Source organism: Lycorma delicatula, chromosome 12 (genome assembly GCF_047948215.1).
Source record: "Lycorma delicatula isolate Av1 chromosome 12, ASM4794821v1, whole genome shotgun sequence".
NCBI classification, from domain to species: domain Eukaryota; kingdom Metazoa; phylum Arthropoda; class Insecta; order Hemiptera; family Fulgoridae; genus Lycorma; species Lycorma delicatula.
This window is the reverse complement of record NC_134466.1, coordinates 28595089-28618135: the sequence shown is the minus strand read 5'-3', so window position 1 is coordinate 28618135 and position 23047 is coordinate 28595089. Positions and strand designations below refer to the sequence as shown.

General features: G+C 28.3%; 1 long non-coding RNA gene across 2 annotated transcripts in view; it reads left to right on the top strand.

Moving 5' to 3' along the window:
- LOC142333066 (uncharacterized) overlaps positions 1-23047 on the top strand; it is an 87205-nt gene that overhangs the window by 18780 nt on the left and 45378 nt on the right. For both annotated transcript variants that reach the window (XR_012758508.1, XR_012758509.1), the window contains exons 2-4: positions 1887-2002; positions 7952-8115; positions 19610-19744. This is a non-coding gene — a long non-coding RNA (uncharacterized LOC142333066). The remainder of the gene's footprint in view (positions 1-1886; positions 2003-7951; positions 8116-19609; positions 19745-23047) is intronic.

The following is a 23047-nucleotide window of genomic DNA, read 5'->3' as shown; positions in this document are numbered from 1 at the left end:
ATGAAATTTCAGATCTTTTACATATTATGTTTATAAAATATTAATTTCAAGTTGTTTCAGTGATTATTTTGAAGATAAATTGGCCATATAAAAACATAAAGTAATAGCTATGTATTTATTGTGTCAAAACTTTTCTCTTTTACTTTTCTCGGTGTATGCAATTTCTGAGCTGTATAACTTCTGCTAAAGTATTCTACAAAATACGTAGTTAATTTACATTCTAACAATTATTTATTTAAGGAACGGGTGTTTTGTGATTGAATTAATTACATTTTATGAAACTCAACTGTCTACAGCAAATTAAGCATTTATCATTTAGTGGTATTAACAAAAATTCAATTTTCTAATGACAGTGTAGTTTATTACATTGCTTTTTCTTTTGTAAATTAATATTAGAAATTCTCATGAGTCATCTCATTTTTACATTTAGTTAATATTGTTTTCAGCGATATTTGTGGATATTATTCTTTCAGAGAATAAACATTTTGTTTACAGCCAAAATTATTGGATCAAAAGTATTTTCTTTGCTGTTTTGAACCAAACTTAAAGCACATGACTAAGTGCAACAATAAATCTATTTGTTTATAATTAAATTTGCTACTTAATATTAAATTTCCATAATGAAGGTAATATTGCAATGAATAATATTTTTGAACGATGCACTTTGAGAAAATAATTACCTTGAATTACTACTAAGGCCTCATTCATTTTGAGAAAAACATTGCTATTCATTAAATATTATCGTTATATCAGTTACCTCTAGAACATGTAGTTTTTAGAATTATTAGCTAGCTCATATAGAAAAATTGGAGAAAAAATACTAGGGGTATTTGAAAATTTGCTGTTCCAACATTTTTAATTGGATGGTTAAATATAAACCAGTTACCATAATTACATGTTGCACATGTATATCAGTAGTCAACAGTCTGTAATGTCTATACACCCCATATCTGTTGTTCGTTCTTTTGACTGGTAAGTAGATCATGGATTCTGGTGTTCTTTGGTGGTTGGGTTTCAATTAAGCATACATCTCAGGAATGGTCGACCTGAGACTGTACAAGACTACTCTTCATTTACATTCATACATATTATCCTCACTCATCCTCTGAAGTAATACCTTATGGTGGTTCCGGAGGCTAAACAGAAAAGAAAAATTGGTACTAAGAAGTGATATCATTGAAAATTGGAAACTCATTGTACTACTGACTGTGAGGTATGTAATACGATTACTTTTGCAAGTAGGTCACATTGATGATTATGTTGCTTTTAGGGTAAAAATGTTATGAATAACAGCACGGAAAGATCAGTGTCAAAAATTCCAAGAGGATGAGAATGTAAAAGAGACTGATAAATTGTTTCAAAATTTTGAACGTGACTGCTAAATTAAAAACTATTTATACAAATTTTGAAAATGATTGTTTTTTTAGGAAACAAGTGAATGTAGAAGAGATCAAGCAACATCTTGAAAGTTGTGCACGATGTGAATGCAGTGGTGGCATAAAAAAAAGTGTATAGTTACAGTGATTTGGGAATTTGTAGAACTTAGAACCATAATAGTATCAGAAGTTTATTTTAATATGCTGAAGAAGCTGTGCAGGATACTCATTAAGGGTGTTCTTATGTATGAAAGAACATGGATGCTGAAAATTGAACAGTTCAAATGAGAGATTTTCATCTGTTCCCTGTAGCTCAGATGTGATGTCACGAGGTACTATTATCTCTTTAGATGTGATTGGCTAAGTATGCCAGTACTTTTAAAGTAACGAAAGTTTGTTACTTTATATTTTGGTAATATGACAGTTTGAGGGTTGTGACTTAGTGGAGAAGTGATTTAGTAGTTGTGAAGGTAACATATATTTAATAAAATCTTTTTCTTTTTTTATCAGGCAATTAGAAGTTTTTGAACAGCCCTATACATAGATTGGCCTTTAAGCATCCTTGTTTACTCAAACCTAGTGGAAGATGTAAAATCAGAGGGCCAAGAGACTGACAGGCAGAACAGGTATAAAAGCCTTTTGATGATATTGTCTCGTATAATTTAAAAAAACAAACAGTTAAACTATGTTCATAATTTGTATGTACTAATCCTAAGACTTTGTAGAAAAAAATGTTTATTGGTCTATTATGCTTTTTATTATCCAATGTAGATATAATTTATTAATGTAAGTAAAATATTGCATTGAATATATTTCTGAAAATTCTAAAATTACTTATGCAATTTATTTTATCACCGATCATTTAATATAATTTGTTAGGTTTTTATGTTCTGGATATTGTTATTAAAATGTAACAAAATATAACTCCTTAACTAAGTACGTCATTACTAGTTTTTCTGTCCTTTAATGATATCACTTAAAATTCCTTTTACTTTCGGTTCAAACGGAAATAAATGGCACCTGACAATAATGAAAATTTCCCTTTTGTTTTGAAGTAGTTTATAATTGATTCTACATTATATACATCATTTGAATTAATTTAGTAGTTTCATAATTAATCCTAATTTCATTAGTTACAACATAAAGATATTTATCTTCTCTTGCATATATCAGTCGAGAAATGTTACTATTTTCATTTACCTTACTAGAAAAACCAATCTGGCACAAACTTTCTTTTACACAAATTATTTGTTGAAAATTTCATAAATTCTTTGAAAAATGCTGAAATGAACTACATTATTCATATATAGAGAATCATTATCATATTTTTTTCTTTTCGATAACAAGAAAGGGTCATTGGACATTTTCTTTTCTGAACATTTGCTTTCCCTTCATCGAAGGATGAAGGAAAAATTCTTGAATCTAATTTATTTATAACCTCACCACCATATATTTTCATTAACTGCATATAAATAGTTACTGGCCAAAAAGTTTCCTGAATTTAAAAACTGTACCGCATTTCAGAATTACATATTGCAATTATAAAACGTAGTGCAGGTCAGACTGATACGGAGAATTAACCTACTGCATGATTGATGATGGAAGGTTGACTTTGTTAGTGCTACTTGCATATTCTTTATTTTTCTCAGATGAATATATTATGTTAACATATCATACCATCGAAAAATTTGATTAAAGGATTTAAAATTTTTAGCATTTCGAATCAAACAGTAAAATAAAAATAAACATCAGCATATAGTACGTTATTGGTGAAAGCTTTTACTTAACTTGTTTCATCAGTCGTATGGGTTATCAATAATGGATTTATTTTTGTTTTACTCTCTGTTAAGTTTTACCTTCTCAATATTTTTCTACTCCTTTCAAGTAAATAATTATTTAAGTAATAAAATAGTTATTAAAATCTATTTAAAATAGTTATTTAAGAAGGTAGACTCTCTTTACTTTTCTTCTTTCTCTCCTTTATTTATTTAATTCCAGATTCTTTAGCTAAAGTGAGTCATTCTTTCTCCATAATTTTTAATACTTTTAAATATATCAGTCCGTCTTGGCCTTTCATCCAGAAGTCCCGAGTTCGAATCCTGGGCAGGCATGGCATTTTTACATGCTACCTCATCATTCATTTCATTCATTCTATCATTCATCTCATCCTCTTAAACAATACCTAACGGTGGTCCTGGAGGTTAAAAAAAATAAATCTGTCAATTGCTGAGCTGGTTAAATGATCGAAGCAATTTAAAAAAAAAATCTTGTTAAATTTGAAGCTGTTAAATAATAATAATGATAATAGTAATAATAAAATTTGAAGCAGTTCAATAACAATATTAAGAATAGTAGTAATAAAGAGTTTTCCTTTTCAATTTCTAATTTTATTATAACATTTTAAGAAATATTAATCTATTGATTTTTATTGTAAATGGTACAACTTTTTTAAATATCAAATTTTAAATATAACCCTGTAAGATCACCAACTTAATGTACAGGTGTCCCGAGAAGGTTGGCCAAATTTACAACGTCGAAGTAAACAAAAAAATTAAAGTAGAGAAATGCCATATCTCTGTTATTTTCACTCTCTATGCCATTTTGTTTGTTCAATAAAAATGTACATCTTAGAACAGATTGAACTATTTTAATGAAATTTGGTGCACATGTACCTTTAAAAAATTTGGATTTAAATTTTTCAATCAAATTCTGTATTAAATAAAATGTTAATTTTTTTTATTATGAACAAAATTGCATTTCATTTGTTCAAATCCGTTTATAAACTATTGATGTATGGATAAAATCGTTTAATATATTAAATCTTTCTATGTAATTCAAAATTAAAAAAAACAACTGAAAATATTTGAAGAAAAATCTGTAAATTAAAATAAAGGATTTTTAAACTTACCTTATTTTAGATTCAGTGTCCATAATTTAAAATGTTGGAAAATATAATGTAATTATACACTGCTATCAACTGTTACTCACTGTCTGTCTTAGAATTTATTTTCCATATTTCTCCAGATTATGTACTCGTGATTTCTATTTTCAAAATTTTTATGAAACAGATTTTATAATTATTTTATTGTTACTTTAATTTTGAATGCTTTGAATTATTAATATTACTTTTATTATTACTTACAGTGTACAGTTTTTACTTATATTAACGTAAAGCACTTAAGTACTTGCCCTTGCTAATTGCAGCTTTGGTTTTTGATTTATCCAGATACTGAAAACTTTTGACCAGATCATTAACTAAAAAAGTTTTAAAATAACCATTTTAAATTGGTTATTTTTAATATAAAAAAAGTAAAATGTTGACTCTGATACATTTTTGTGGATGTAAATGACAATAAATTAATCCAAAATTAACAGATTAATTATTAAATTATAAAACTGAATTATCGATTTTAACTAAAAATGTAAAAGTTAGCCGATAACAAAAATAATTTTACTGTATTTATTCCAAATTAAAAATGACCAAAATTTCAAAGAACACCATGCAAGTGACCATTGGCTATTAAGGAGACATGTTTATTAGTTTTTTTGTAGGATATTTAATTCTATATTTTAAAAATGAGTTTCAAGAATTTGACGATCTGATTCATTAAAAAATTATCTTTTAAATGATAAGGGCTAGAGCTGTTCTGGTTGCCACCAATTAGTGACTCATTCTGTAAAGATTTTATGAAAATTTTTAGATGAGTACTTACATCATTGTAGTTAGTAAGTAGATTACTATTAAAATCTCATATTGCATATGAACAAATTCTATGTTATAAAACATAAAGAGATGAATTGCTAAAGATTACTAACAGCATCTTGCATCATACAGAAATTAAAATAAATTTCAAAGTAAATTCTTTTATAAAATAAGTACATACAAATGTTACTACATTCCTATAAGCATATGTACAGCACGTCCTAGGAAGTGTTGGCCAATTTTAAGGGTTGATTCAGAACAACATTCAAAATGAGTTAGTGATTTACGATCAAAATCTATAACTGTTATTTAGAAAAAAAATTATGAACCACCGGCCAATATTGATTTTTCTTCTAATATTGATTTCCTTTGGTATCACGACACAGATATAATATAACATCTTGACCAGCATAATCAAGACAAGCTTCATTACTCTTTATTTCATTGATTTTACTCAACATCTAATATTGTATAATGAATAATACGCAATACAAAAAAAAGTGAATAAATAAAAAGTAATCAGTAATTATTAATATAAAAATTATTACCACCCTATAAAATTAAATAAACTAAAATGTGTATGTATTAATAATATAGATGTACTATTTGTATTAAAACACACACATATATATATATATATATATATATATATATATATATATATATATATATATATATATATATATACACACACACACACACACACACACACAAACACAAACACAAACAATTATATAGTACTATGTAACCAAACATTAAAATTTATGGTTTATCAAGATTACTGTAGTGTAGCTTCAAGATGTAATCTTTTTATGACCATATCTTGGTAATAATTATTTTTATATCCAAGGTGTAATAATCTCTTTTGAGATTAGCTGTGGAAAATAACAAATGGGCGTCATTCTAGTTAAAGTTGTTATATGATCTTTATTTATGTCAGAATTATTGGTTTCCAATTCCCTTTAAAATGGTGTATTATAATCCTATTTCTTCATGTTAAATCAATATGAGTTGCTCCCTATGGTAGTCGTCTGAGTGTTGTGGTCTCATACAAAAAAAAATTATTTAGAGGTAGGAAAGTTTGCTAAATTTCACTTTTCTGTGCTCCATGGTTGAAAAGCTATTTAAGGATTACAATACCTTAATGAAGATTCTGTGTATGTAAAGCACAAATGCTTGAATACTTATAGACATACTTATAGACTTATAGAAATTCATATATGCTTGAAATAATAGATATATATGGTAAATATGCGAAGATATGTAAAGGTATGAAAAGATATGTAAATAAAATAAGTAGAAAAAACTTTAGTAAGCATTAATGAGAATTCTGTAAGCACACAATATTTTTGAACATGTACAAAGATGCTGAAGATTCAAATTTTTTTATTCAAATATTATGTTATAAGTATTAAATTAATAAACTACTTGCTATTTTTGTAAAAGCAAATCATTTTGTTTTATTTAAAATAAATCGATAAGAATTTATTAAAAATGATGATGTAAAGATGCAAATATTTTTCATAAACCTATGTATCATACTGTGTTAAAGCAGAACAGTTTTTGTTGTCTGGTGTGATTGAATTTAACAGTATTACTTTTTAGGAATAAATAACTGATATTATTTTTTTATAAGAGAAGTACACTATATTTGCTGTAAAATAATTCCAAGGAAAAGAAAAGAAATATTGAATTGCTAAATTTTGGTCTAAATGATTCATACTTATAGGCACCAAATGACCTGGCCATATTTTCTATCTTGTAAAGTGTTTTGATTTTTGAAGGAATTTTCTTCTAAGAGATTTTATATTTCATTGCTGTTAATAAAATGTACAGTGATAATAAGCTTTGTGTTTTATTAAAATAATTAGAAGCAAGTAATAATGTGGGTTAATTTTGTTGCAAACTAATCAATTTTATTGTACCACAACTATTTGTTAAATAAATACAAGTAAAACAAAATTTACAAAAATAAATGTATAAACAAATGTATATGAATAAATACTATAAATATATATATATATTGAGTCTGCACTTTTAGTTAAAATACTAACAGCATAACCACATTTGAAGCATATTAATCTTGATAAGTGTCGATTGAAAATTATTAATATCTAAAAACATTAATATACAGATAGTATTTTTATTAGCGTTAGAAGTATCTGAAACTTAATTGCTAAGTTATTATGGACTTGAAAATTAATATTTCCTGCTATGATGGAGCATTTTCTTTTATATTTGGCCAAAGTTTTATACTTTTAATTTTATAACTGGTTTATGGTATTTTCCTTAAGAGAGGAAAGTAAAAAAGCATGTGTATCAACACTGTACATATATATATATATATTCACATCATTATTTTTTATAGTTTTACAGTTATAATTGAACAAATATAGCAAAAATTTTGTCCATAACAATTAAAAAAATTATAATGATCTTTGCTTATGTTAACATATTTTTTGTATCGCTAAAAGCCTACATGAATCTGTTAACCCTGTTTGTGTGGCAATGGTATGTTGTAGGATTGTCATGTATGTTTTGAGGGACATAACAAGCAAGCCTTTTGCTTAATTACAGAAAATTCAGTTTTCATGTAATGTAGAAAAAGTAGTGCAATGAAGTGTAAAATTTTAAATTCTATTTGTGTACTAATAATTACGCACATTACAATAAAGTAAATTTAAAAAATAAGCTAACATTTATATAGCTGCTATAAGTTGATTAATCACTTATGGGCATTACGTACATACTTGCCCAAGAGTTATGAGTATTTGACTCTTGCTGAATCAACCTTCTTCTTTATCTAAATTTAATTATTTATTTTATTATTTTCATTCATTTTGAAAATGATCATCTTATTTTTTTATTTAAGGATCATGTATTGGAGTTTCAAGTATGGATGAAGTGGTGCAAGCTATAGGCACTTATAATCATGAAAACATACTGTTGATTTTTGGAAAACATGTAGTTTAACTATGTTGGTGTGCGTGAATTAAGTCAATGTTCACAACGTGAAGAAGTTGATTTTGAATAGTGGTAAGTAAATTTTTAAATAATTTGTATTTGGGATTGTCTCTGTAAATGTGTAATCTACGTTAGGGTGGCCATGGTTATTGCATAAACAATTACTTAATACGAGAGGTGAGCAAGTGTAGTAAGATGGATTTCATATCTTGTTACTACAATTATTGATTTAAGAAATTTACATACCAATTTTTTAAAGAAAAAAATCTGCAAATTATACAAATAGAATGTGCTTTTAAATGAATATAAAAATAAAAGATTTAAAATGTATATTGTTATTAATAAAAATCATATTTAATTAGCTTACCTTCACACCTGTATAATTAATTAATTAAATTTAATTATTACATAATAATTATGTATTCAGTGTATAACTTAAACAGTATATATTCAGTCAGTATTGTTTGACAATCAATCAAAGTGATTGTGTTATTTTAAAAATGTTATTACGTACGATTGGCAATACCTAGGGGTGTTACGAGTTTCATATTGAGATGTGTTTCATATCTACATGTACTTCATAATATGTGTGCTACGATCTAATTGTGATTGAATTTCTTTTACACGTGTTGATGCAGTAGTCCTCCCAGTTAGTAGTAAGTAAGTTAGTAACCCGGCTATGGCAATGAATGGCAGAAATTGGAACATCGATCAGTCATAAAGTTTCTGACCAAAGAAGGTAAATCTCCAAAGGACATCGATTGTGGGATGGTGACTGTGTATGGTAATAATGCGCTTTCGTAATACCAAGTGAAATTCTTGTCCAAACAATGTAATTGGGGCAGGGGATCCATCGAAGATGATTTCTGCAGCAGAAGACCTGTGGAAGGAACCACACACAACATCTGCCAGAAAGTGGATAGATTGGTTATGGAAAACAGGCTTGTTAGGGTTGCAATACTTGCTACAGAATGTGGGGTGTATGAAGGAACCGTTACAACAATATGTAATGACCATTTACACTTGACAAATGTCAGTTCCCAATGGTTCCCACAAAACCTCACACCACATCAGAAGCAATGACATGTGCAATTGAGTGCAGAGAACTTGCAGCTGTGTGAAAGAAATCTTATGGGTTTTTTAGCAGGTTGGTGACCCAATTACTGGATCCCAATCTAGTAATTGGGTCACCAATTACTGGATGAGGATTTTGGGATCAGGATCCCAATTACTGGGATCCTGAGACTAAATAAGAGTCCATGTAGTAAAAACACGAAGGATCCCCAATGTCCAAAAAATTCAAGACCCAGCCATTGACTGGGAAGATCATGGCCACAATTTTTTGGGGTAGAGAGGCAATTTTGTTGATTGAATTACATGGAGCATAAGCAGATTATCACTGGTAATGTTTACGCTGAGTATATTCAGAAGCTATGGGCAGCAATAAAGAAAAAAAGGCGAGGGAAGTTAACCAAAGGTGTCATGCTTTTTCCTGACAATGCTTCAGTCCATTCATCACGTGTTGCAAAGTAAACTTTGAAGGAGTGTGGATTTCATGAACTTACTCACCGTCCCTACAGTCCGAACCTGGCCTCCAGTGATTTTTCCTGTTCAGAAACTCAAGAAAACCTTCGGGGTAGTGTTCTCACGGCGATGAATTGAAAACAGCTGTTTCTGGGTATTTTGAGGAGCAAGATAAAATTTTTTTTACTCGCATAATCTATGCAGGCTAAATGGAGTAAGTGTGTGGAAGTGACCTATACTGAAAAATAAAAATGACATTACCTCCAAGCACCACTCTTTTTAAGGTAGGTAGATAACGTTTTGAGTGCTCCTTTTAGCTTGAGAAATACAGGGTGTGTACTAAGTCATAGTGTGTTTTTAAATTGCTATTATTGCTCAAAAAAATGATTAAAAGATGAAAAAAACATTAAATTAAACAGAAACATTTTTGAAATTATATCTCTAATGAAGTTTTAGATGGAACGATATGAGAATTGATCTTTTTTTATACTGTTTGATGAATGGTTCCTGAAATCATCAGGGTTAAGAACTCTGGGTACACTTCAATGCTGTTGGCACATTTTTGTGAAAAAATTTAATAAACTGAACCGGTGTTGGAATGGTAACACTTCCATCGTTCATCCATAAGGTTGTGGGTTTGATTCCTGGTCATTTATTGTATTTCTTACAGCTTATAAATTACCATGTTTCATTTTCTTTAGAAGAGTGTCGTTATCCAACTACAAATAATCCTGTCTAATCCCAGAAATAAAAATAGGGAAATATATTATGAGGAATAATAAGAGGACTGTCCAGAAAGTAACTAGTTTATCTCTAAACTACTTTTCTACATAGTCTAGACATTTGTCTCATATCTGTAGTAGAGTTTTTGTATCCCTTAATCAAAGATTTTTGCCATCTTGTTTTCAACCATTCAGTAACACTTTCTGGAGCCCCTCGCTGTCATCAAAGCACTTAGTTGCCAGCCATTTTTCATGTGAGGAAATAAATTGTAATTGCTCGGTGGCAGAGCTGGGGTTGTATATAGAATGATTGAAAATTTTCTATTCAAACTTTCCCAAAAACTTGTGAGTTCAGTGAGCTGTGTGTGGAAATATACTGTCATGGATGAAGAAAATCACAAAAGTCAACATGCCGTGTTGCTTGTTAGATTGCTCTCAGTAGATTTTTTAGGGTCTCATATACTTCTGCATTTGTTATAGCACCAAAAATTACTCTTTTTCTTTCCCAGAAAACTGTAATAATCATTTGCTGACAGTGTTTTGTGGCATTTTTATTGAAGAGTATGTGAAGTTATAAAAAATACATATATGACTGATTTCTTAATACAAAAATATTAACCAGATTTTGGATATATTAGACAAAAACTATGCCCTGTATTCTTAATTTCAGTGGTTACGGGACAGTTTCTTTGATATGACTTTTTTCGTTGGTATTTTACTTAATTTTAACACCCTTTAATTTTCATGAAGCTTCTCAATGAGGTATTCCAGGTGTTGAACAGATTACTTTTTTATATTCCCCTGACTAAAGCAGAAAATGTATTTTTGTGTTCTAAAAACGTACAGCGATTAGTTAATTCTTTTATTGATTTATTATGAACTATCAACAAAGTTTTATTATGGAGAAAATGTTTGCATGCAAACTATTGCTTACTATGTGATTATTGGGTTGTACTGGTTTATTGACTCTTGAAAAGGGTGTGAAAAGTATGCAGTCAGATATTGAAAATAATTTTCAATATTTTAAGCTAGTAACAACTCCACTATAAGGTAGGTAACATTATTATTTAAATGGTTCCTACATGAGTAATGATTTGACTATCAAAGCTGTACATTCACGACATATTCTAACAAGATAATCTGTAAACCATGTATTATATTGTGGAATGATGGAAATTCTGTTTTTGGTAATGTATTTTTTTTCTCAGCAGTTGAACTTTTATATCAAGGAATTCACTTTAGTTTTCACTTGTAATTGAAAACTGGAAACTGTAGAAAATCGATTTCTGAACAGATAACATCTATTATTTATGCATTTTGATTCACAAACAATATTTTAGTATCCAACCTAATCAAGGCCAATTTGAAATCAGTCAATAAATAAACAATAAACTGTTAAAAATATTTTAACCACTTATTTTGTATTTTGAAAATTCTTGAATTTTGGAGTAGTAAATTTACTTCAATAGGAAGCTTTTTTCTTTTTTTTTTGTGAAACTATAAAAAGCATTTGTAATCTGTAAGGATTTTATTTATTTTTTGGTTTATAGAAGAAACTATGAACGTCATAGATGAAGCCCTATACAAGAACTTCCTCATGAAAATAAACAAGAACAAAATGAAAGTAATGAAATGTAGTAGAAGTAATGTAGATGAACCACTGAATATAAAAATAGGAAAAGATTATGGAGGTAGAAGAATTTTGTTATTTGGGAAGTAGAATTACTAAATATGGATGAAGCAGGGGCGATATAAAATGCCGGATAGCACAGGGGAAATGAGCCTTCATTCAGAAATATAATTTGTTTACATCAAAAATTAATTTAAACATCAGGAAAAGATTTTTGAAAGTATATGTCTGGAGAGTAGCTTTATATGGAAGTGAAACTTGGACTATCAGATTGTAAATAAATTGTAATTGTATGATAAATTGTAATGTAAATTAGAAGAAATAATTTCATCTGATGTTTGTTTTATGAATTATATCACATGAGAGTATTTCTTCTAATTTACAGTACACAAAGAAACGAATTTACAAAAACAAAAAGTATAAAATTGTCAATTGATAGCTCAACAAAATTACAGAGATAAAATTAAATTACAATTTCTATTCTGCCATAATCATAAAATATTTTTTGATATATTTAAAGATTACTTAATTGCTCAAGATTCCTAATTAATATAAAAATTACTTGAAAATATTTTCAGTTCAATGCTGGCAGCATTAGAGGAAGATCACAGAAGTGGTTGGTAGATTATTTTATCTCCTCATTTTTACATTTTGTAGACAATGTATACAAAAATACTTTTATTAACTAAACTTTTTATTATAAACTTGTGTTGCTGATTAACTAGGTAAACTTTATGTGATGAAAAATTGGATAATGATTCAGCTACTTTCCACTTTTTAGAAAATAATTTAAATAACAGAGATATCAGAAAAATCCCCTTTCCTAATTTTAGCTATCTCAGTAAACTATTCAATTTAGTTCTACATGTCTAATGAAAAAAACTTAATTCCTATCATATCAGAGGATGTTGTAAGAAATTGGCATTATATTCAGTAAGGATGGTAATATCATTAACTACTAGTTCTACGTAAAGATTAAAAAGTAACAAGGATAGGGAACATCCTTGTCAGACTCCCTTTTTTAATACGGCTTCTTTCTTATGTTCTTCAATTATTACTTTGCAGTTTGGTTCTTGTAAATGTTAACAATTGTTCTTCTATCTCTGTAATTAAACCCTAATTTTTTTTAAATGTTGAACATTTTATTCCAGTCTACGTTATTGAATGCCTTTTCTAGGCCTATAAATGCCAAGTGTGTTGGCATTGTTGTTTTTCTTTAATCTTCCTTTTGCTATTATAAACTGAGCACTAAAATTGCTTCCCTTGTCCCTATACTTTTCCTGAAACCAAATTGGTCTTCTCCTACGCTCCTCTCAATTCTTTTGTGCAGAATTCTAGTTAAGATTTCTGATATTTGAAAATAAAAGTAAGGCTTTTAATGACAGAATTACAAAGACTTTGGGCAAACCTGTAAAGGTTTTGCAATGATAAAGCTGTACAAGGTACTGCTTTACAAACATAACTGGGAAAGTCATCATATACTTTTGCCATGCATGCAACATATGAAAATGCCATGCATGACTAGGATTCGAACCCAGGATCTCTGGATGAAAGGCCATGATCAGCGGAGTGATTTCACATAATTAAATTTGTTTTTATCCTTTTCAAAAATTCATTCAAAATGAATGAAAGATTATATTTCCATATACTTCTCAAATAGAGTAGAATAATTTGTATAACAGGGATGGAAAGTTAGAAAAAGTAATGTATCATTCACAATTTGATGTGCTAGAATGTAGTTGTTCAGTGTTGATTAGTTGCTAAATGGTGAATGAACTTCATAGGTGGTATAAACAACATTATAAGTAGTTGATTGCATTCTTCCATCATTTCAACAGTATTCATTCAAAACTATTCTGCTGACTCCTCTCTGATAATGGACTGTTTCATAAAGAATGTGCAAGCATGATCAAGTCTTATGAAATCTTAATGCCAGTGAGGAATGCAAGGAAACACATTGTGACTGAACATGCAGTTCATCAGGTTTAGTGAGTAACTTCTCTGTAAATGTAGCTCTCAGTGATTTCAGTTTTTCTCATCTTAAAATTTAAATGAATTAAAAACATTCAACACTCTAACATCAACAAGACTGCCATAAGTAATGTTTTCAAACATATGAAGATCATTGACCGAATTTTATTTCAGTATAAAGATTACACTTGAAAAAAATAACAACTAGAACTAAAATATAAAATATGTGTGAAATATTTCTATTTTAAACTTTAAAAATTGGATATTTTTAAAGAAGCCTTGCACTTATCTTTTTATATAAATAAACAATAAAAGAACATATTTTAATTTTTTAAATGATGCATTGATAAATATTTTGAACAGATGTATGTGAAAATGTAATAACAGTAATAAAATATTTTTATTGAAAGAAAAAATCAATGTTTTATTTTTTTATAAAACATTATTTTTATTATTATAAATAAAGCATTTACTAATTTGACCTGTAAGAAGTATTGTGTTCACACTGTCTGATTATGTTCATTTACAAGATAAGATAAGAGTTAGAATTAAAATAATACAAGATATTTTTATTTCAATACCTTAACTTAAAGATTTGATATCTTTAAACAGATCTTTAAAAAACAACATTTTACAATATTTGAACAATGAAAATGCCATTTTAATGTTTAAATTTATTGAATTAAAGCTTTAATAAATATTTAGCAGATAAATATGAATTTTTTAAAGATTAATATTTAATATAATATAAATAAAATTTAAATGATTATGAACTAACAATAAATCACCGTAATCTTTATTAATTTATAAAGAAATTTTTATTTATTCTTAAATGTTCTTAATACGTGGAAATATGTATATGCTGCTTTTAACACCTGTAACATAACATTTGGTATTATAATAAAAACATCCACAAATCTTATCTTTTACATTCAATACTTTAAACTATTCATTATGTATGTAATCACATCAAGTCACAGCTGAGTAACAGATGTTTGTAGAGGTAAGTCTTTAACCCTGTTTCTTATCTTTCTGAAATAACTTTCATTTTGTATTATTTTTCTGGAACTGATCTAGTATTGATTATTTCTTTATACTACTTTTATACATTTTACTCGGGAAACATTCTTCCTGGTATTGATTACAGTGCTCGTTTAGAAGTTATTGATTGTAATAGCATGCAGTGAAAATTTACCCACCTTGTTTAAACTTTACTGACCTATGCATTTTATTAAATTACCCAAAATGCAATTACCACATTGCCCTAAAGATGTAGTTCACCCAGTAACCCAGTCTTAACTGTTTATACAATAATAAACGGAACATTTCTTTTCAAACACACGAGGTGTGTTCAAAAGTAATAAGAATTTTGAAATTTCGCGGGTTGTATTAGTCAGATTGTTGGGATTTTTTCATTGTTGTGTGGGTAAACATGTCTGAAAAATATCTGTATATGTTTAGCCATATTGGATGTTTAGTCTGTTATCAGATGTCAAAAGGATAACGTGTTTTGGTATGATCGGCGATTTTTTATTTGTGTAAATAATGGATCAGAGAATCTGTATTAAATTTTGCCATAAGAGTGGAATAAGGTGTAGCAATGTTTTAAATAATGTTAAATATTGTTTTTGGTGCGACTGCTATGAGTAAACCAAGGTTTTACAATTGGTATAAGCATTTCCAAGAAGGTCATGAAGACATTGAAGTTGACGAGAGCCCAGGACACCCAAGCACATCAACAACTGGTGAAAATTTGGAAAACGTGAAAGAAATGATTATGAATGATCGCCGAATCACAATCAGATGATGATGATGTTAATTAATTATATCATCAATTGGCTCATACCAGAAATTTTTTCAGATGTTTTGGGTATGAAACGTGTAACAGCAATATAATTGTATTTCGAACGTAAAGAGCAGAGAATGGAAGTTGCTCAGGAGTCGCTAAATGAAGTCAGCAACAATGCAGAACTACTGAAACGTGTCATAACATGGATTTATGGATATGATGTCGAAACTAAGGCTTAATTGTCCCAGTGAAGGTATTCTGGGTTACCAAGACAGAAAAAACTCGACAAGTATGGTCACATGTGAAGGTGTTCTTCTAAGGTGAATGCTCGCCATATTCTTCAATTTTAATAGCATAGTGCGTCAAGAGTTTTTGCCACAAGGTCTCAGTGATACCTCATTATTGAAATACATGGATTGTGATACGGCAAAAAAGTAAAGAGTAATATTGTGAAAGAAAAGATCAATATTGTGAAAGAATCTGAAACAGAAGCTAAATGTTCATTATAAAGTATGTAAAGATGAGAATCTTTGTGTATAATCTAATACAATATTAGATACACAATTAACGTAGGTGAGATGAAATTAAAACATAGATTTCTGCCTTTCCAATAAACATTCAGGATTCAAATTACCATCATTAAACGTAATATTACGATCCATTGGCCAAAGGGAAGAAGATTGTAACAGCGAATGAGGACCATGCCACCATAGTGACATATTAAGTAATTTAATTGATGAACAACCTCTAGACAGTACATCTTCTGGATTATCACAGGATTTGATATAATTCCAATTGGTAATTGAAGTGATTTGCTGAATTTCAGAAATTCTGTTTCCTATAAATACTTTTCAATTCAAAGAATGCCCATGAACTCAGCAAAGTGCTATTGTGGAATCCGTGTATAAATGTATCTCTTCAAATTGTATCCGTAACGCATTAGATACTTTCACTAATAAATCGTGAGTAATAAACAACCACAGAATTCGGGTCTGGGTAATATGATTTGTTTTAAGGGTGTTAGTTTTGATTTAGAACATAGTAGATTAGATGTAATTATATGGTTGGCGAATAAGGTGCGTATGTAAATGCAACCACTGTATCCTTAATGGAGGCATTGGAATTTCCATGCATTTGAATTGAATGAATTTTACTATCGTTGTTAGGATTAATAGATCTATTTATTTTAAATAATTCAATTAAATGTAACTGATCGTCTTTTAGTTGAATAATTTCATTTAGGATATTTGAACCTGTAATGAGATTGACATAAAAATAATTTTTAATAGCTTTAGAAGCTTGTGGAAAATTATTTTCATTTTCAATGGATATTTGAATGAGACATCTTGTGGCTAAATATGGTGCACAAGAGGTTCCATAAATTACAGTTTGTACTGCATATTTATCTCCTAATCTGGAGAATCTAGCCAGAGAATCTGTTGTAAATTATAATCACTAGAATTAACTTGAACCTGTTGATACATATTTGTTATGTCAGAGATAATGAAAATGATGGATTCGAAATCTTAACATTATAGAAAACAAGTCTTGTTGGACTACAGGTCCGACTAGTAGAGTATCGTTGAGAGATGAACCATTAGTAGTTTTAGCTGATCCATTGGAAACCACTCTAAGTTTAGTAGTCAAACCAGTTGATTTAAATACTGGATGGTGACGGAAGTAACACATTTAATCTGTCTATTAACTAATCATCAGAGTGACATGTGACCCAAATCTATATATTCTTTGAAAGTGGAATAGTCACGTTTAAGATTGGGATTATTGTTTAGCCTTCTTTTTAACGATAAAAATTTATTCTTTGCATTTATGAAAGAGTCACCAAGCTTTATATTATCAGGTTTACGAGGTAATGATACTATGAATCTGCCTTGACTGTTTCGAGTAAAATTTAGCCGAAAAGGTTTTTTGCATGTAGAACTTTCATTAAATGGATTGGGAGTATTGATTTCCTTGATTTTCCAAAAGTTCTCAACTACAGTTGAAATAATTATAGAAAATTTATGAGAAATAAAAGATGCAATGGTATTATAGGAAAGCAACCACTGAGAATATATCCCAGTTTGGTTTGTTGCAGATCAGGATATTTAAGGTTTCAAATAAATTTCCTAGGTAAAAAAAAAATTCAAATAAAATTGAGCTCCAATAAGGATGTCAATGTCATTTGTTAAATTCAGGATCTACAAAAAACAGATTATGAGGTAAATCAAGATGTGAAATATCAAAGGTGTATGTCTGTAGGATATTTGTTATTTGTACCTGTTAATTTAGAATTAATTTTATATGAATTAGAGTATTATGTTTGAGAACAAATCTCACGTTTACTACTAAAATAACATTTGTTAACAGAATGACCCTTACGTAAACAAAACAATTGTTATGTTCCAGAAAAATGTAAAAATTCGTTACAATGTAAATAGTGATTAGAATTACAAATTAGACATTGCTTATAATTAAATTTTGAATAATACCTAAAATTATTTGCCTGATACTGCTTGTTAGCATTTATGTTAAAACATTTACTACAAGATTTAGTTCCATTGCTGTGTCGTTGTCCCTTGGAGTTATTTCTTAAGATGTCTTGATGGTTTGGCCTACTTGCATTAATATTTTCAAGCACCTGTCTTCTAGATTCAAGGAATTCTATGAAATCTTTAAAAGTGGGAAACACCTTTGATTTGAAAGTTTCTCCTTCCAACTTTGATGTTAACAACTGAACAATAAATTCATATGTATAGATTGAAATATGCATTGCTTCAAGCGCATTCACATATAAAGATACTTCGATAATACATTTGGAGAAATTACCCAAAGATTCTCCCTTTACAGAATTTAGTTTTAAAATACAATTTGCATTATGAGATAAAATTAAATACTTATTGTCAAAACGTCTTTTTAATAGATCTAATGCAGTTATATAATTTTCATTTGTGATTGGTAGATTTTTAATAATAGCTAAGGCTTTTGAAGGAAGAATGTAGATAGTGGAGTTTTGGTAAATAACTTAAATCATTTTTATTATGTTCTAAATCACTAAATAAACCATAATAATGTTGCCTGTCAAGAATATTACCTCTGAAAAATGGTAAATTAATCTGTTGCAGTTGTGTTAGCTTAGTTGCTGTAACTACATTGACTTCTTGATCAATTGAAGTTTGCTTGATATTATCTGTCAAACATTGCAACTTACATTCAAAACTGAATAAATGTTCTTCAACTTGTACATGATCTGAACAAATATCCTCATCTTCTTCTATTTGAAGTCGCGTTTGAATGGCATGGTATTTGCCTTGCAACTCAAGAAGGTTTCTTAGTTTAATTTGTAAGACATGACTATCAACTTGGGAGATATTTTTCAATGAATGTACCAGTTCTTGTTATAGAGAATTTAACTTATCCTGTCTGTCTTATTAATTGTTCTTTGTTAATTAAGATTACTAATCTTTTTAATTTTGTAATTACTAATGCTAAATATGAAATATTAATTAAAAAAAGAAATAATTAAATGAAATTACTTAATGGTAATGAATAAATAAGTTGTTGTAGTTGGCTGATTTTCATTTGAATAGTTAGCAATTTGAATAAATCCCTTTTTTGATTAACCATAAATTCATATAATTAAGATTTTTAAGGTATAACCCGGATTGTCTTTGAATTGAAGAATGCCACAATAAAAATACTTCACATTATCCATATTCTGAACTTTACGGCGCTAGATCATTTATATCTTTAAATAAATTCATTGTTAGTCTGTTGAATACATTATGTTTATTTTTTAAACAGTCTTAACACATGTATATTGATTATATTACATTTACATAGGATATCCTTTACATTTTATATCAGATTACAAATGTTTAAATAGTATACAAGTTTATTCATTATGTGTTAATATTTTTTTTTACTCTCCAGGACCACCATTTGGTATTGCTTCAGAGGATGAGATGAATGATTTGTAGCGTGTCAAAATGTCATACCTGACCGGGACTTGAACTCAGGACCTCCAAATGAAAGGCCGAGACACTACCACTCGCGCCACAGAGGCCAGTATGTGTTTGTTATTAGAATCATTAATAATATTTATATTTATTAAGAGTTAAGCTAAATGTATCAATGTATGAATTAGACTAACAATACAATAAAAAAAGGTAATATATAATAAAAGTCAGCTGGTGAACTCTTCAACTTAAATAAGAAATTTATATTCTTTTATGAAATAAGAAGAGACAGTTAGTTTGTTTACCATCAAATAGGGAGGAAACAAAACATGATACTGAACAAATATATGGATGAGCTTTGATGTACAGACATTCACCACATGTGCTCACACACATACAACAAATATTTATATATACACACACTTTCATTAATTAAAATTATTGTAAAAATTAATTTACCGCTACAAATGTATCTACAGTCATCGAAAAATGATTCAAACCAAATGGTTTTAATTCTAATGTTTTTGCTGATCTGATCATCATCAATAAAATTGAAGTTTTAAACCATTTTGGTTTATCAACCCAGTTACATGCAAATAAGGCTCTTCTCATATTTTCACTCTGAAATTTTGTAAAAGCAGAAATAAAAAATAAATAATTATATAACTTTTAAAATTAATTTATTTTTTGGTCTATATTGTATCTATATTGTATCAGCTGCTTTCTGTATTCCCAAATTACATAAATATTTAAATGCCCTCTTTTGTAATAGATCAAATTTACTTTTAAAAGAAAAATATGAAATTATATGCTTTACTAGCTTTTCACTCTGAAATTAATCATTTTTTAACAAATTTTATATATGAAACACAAAGTAGCAATATTTTTGTTTATTTACTTATGATTAAGTGTTCTCAGCATTATAAGTTTTTTCTTCAATTTTGCTCTCCAAGCACTAAGCCAAGTCTACTCTCCAAGTCATAGATTAGTTCAATATAAAGGACGTAACATTATTGTAAATGCCTGATCGTGATTAATCATACAGTTAATCATTATGACAATCTGATAGCATAAGTGTCTTAATAGTAGCTTTAAATCAATCAAAAGAAAAGGATTTTAAATCCATAATAATCATTCCCTATTAATCACGTCAAAACACACACACACACACACGCATGCACACATACATACATATATATATATATATATATATATATATATATATTCCCTTATTCATTTTCTTAAAAATTAGTACTTAATAAAATTAATTTTTTCACTTAATGCTTTGTTTTTTATTCAATTTTTAATATTTTTGCAGAAATTTTGTTTTGCATAATATTATTTATGAATATGATTTAATTAGAGAATATTAAAATCACAGAGAGACATGTGATATAAAATAAATTATTCTTCTGCTATTATCATCTATTGATAGATAATGAAACTAATGTTGTTTTTGGGTTCATAATTTGAAAATAAATAATATTTTTAAATAAGTATAACCGATTAATTTTAACAAAATGAATTATTTCCGTAGTTCAAACAACATGTTCAAATATATTTCTTGTCCATTTATTTATATGTTTTTTATCCTTGAGAACATGCATTAATTTCCCTTTATGTAATCACTGTAATTGGATTTTTGTTTTTTCTGTTTATATGGTTGGAAATACCAGTTGTCTGAAAATGAACTCTGGGGTTCCAAGAACAAATATAGTTTTTATTTTGCAGCACTCAGTAGTGTTTTATGTGTAATCTTAAAGAGAAAACAATTTAGTTTTAACATATTATCTATCAGAGAGCTGCATTAGACTGTTTGCCAGACCAAGCTGTTGTGAGCCCAGGCTTCAGTACCATAGTGTCATCACAAGAGAAAGCAATTGGTTCACAGAAACAAAATCAGTAACTGTCATATTAAGAAATTATATTTGAGTCTAGAAATCTTCCTAGTGACAAAAAGTATCTAAGTGTGATGAACAGTTTTTAGGAACCTCAGGAGTGTTTTGAAAGTTTGAAAGGACACTCATCAGGTAGGCTTAAAACAAGTACCAAAAACTCAAAAAGAAATCAACTGTCCTTCCAACAGTTCCTCTAAAACATTCCTAAAAACACAGTGTTGTTGCAACAACAACACAGTGTTTGCAAACAATTGGAACTTTGTGCTTATAAACGCAGCTACTTTATGAAATTAAACGTAATGATAAGCCAAAGCGAGTTTAATTTGTAACAACTATATTTGACTTCATTTCTGCTAATTAAAACTGTTTTCAGCAAATTTTATTTTCTAATGAACGGACATTTCATGTTTTTGGAGTCGTGAATTGCCATAATTATTAAATATAGGGATTGGAAAAACCACATATATCAATGTAATTCATCTGCATTTATCCACAAGTAAATGGCAGGTTTTGAGCCACTTTTTTCCCATGAGTAGACTTTCTTCTGTTGCGGCTACATAAAAGACATTTTATACCAAAAAAAATCCAGTCACTTGACCACTTGTGCCAAAGAATAACAGCAGCCATTGGAAGTGATACCAGCAGATATGCTGTTATCACTAGAAATATTAACTTTCAATATACATATATCAGCTTTTATGAATGGTTTAATTAATAATTGTGTGCCTTCATAAATATTACTTAGTATTATAATTAAATAGTAATAAAAACTTCACCACCTTAAATAAGCCTATGATAAATAAGATATATATTTTTTTTCAATAGCTATTAAAGCATGTAATATTAAAATTTACTTAGCATGGAAAAGTCATTATTTAAATTTAAAAAATTTTGACAGTTTTTAATAATGATTTTATTGTTCAGCAGCACATTTTTTTTTGCCTGTTTCATGTAATGTTCACACATTTTGCTAACATAATCTTTCTATATTGTAAGTTTCTACACTATACCAAATTTACATTTTTTACAAAAATAAAAATTTTTAAAGAATGTTTAAAAAAATGAATTTACTGTTGGGATTTGTGAAACAATGTACTAAGACTATGCTGCTTGATAAGTTTATGTCCTAAGACGACATAAAACCAGTTACAGTAACTCAACACATAAAAAAATGTTACTAACAGCAATGAATAGTTAGACGCATTTTAAAATCGTCTGTTGATGTAATAAAAAATTTATAAAATAAAAGGTATATAAAACAAATAAAGTAACCAACATAATTAAGACTTTTGAGCCTATTTTAGTCAAAATTTATAACTGTTACAATATTGATAAAATCTTTGTTAAATATTTTATTTAACTAAAAATAATAATAAATGGAGAAAGATTTAGAATAGGTAAATTTTAATTATTCTTGCAACAGAAATTAAGCTAGAAAAATTGGGAAACCTATATTCAGAGACAAAAGTATGTAGGAGAAAATTTTAATCTTCCAAAAAAATATCTGTCTGGTT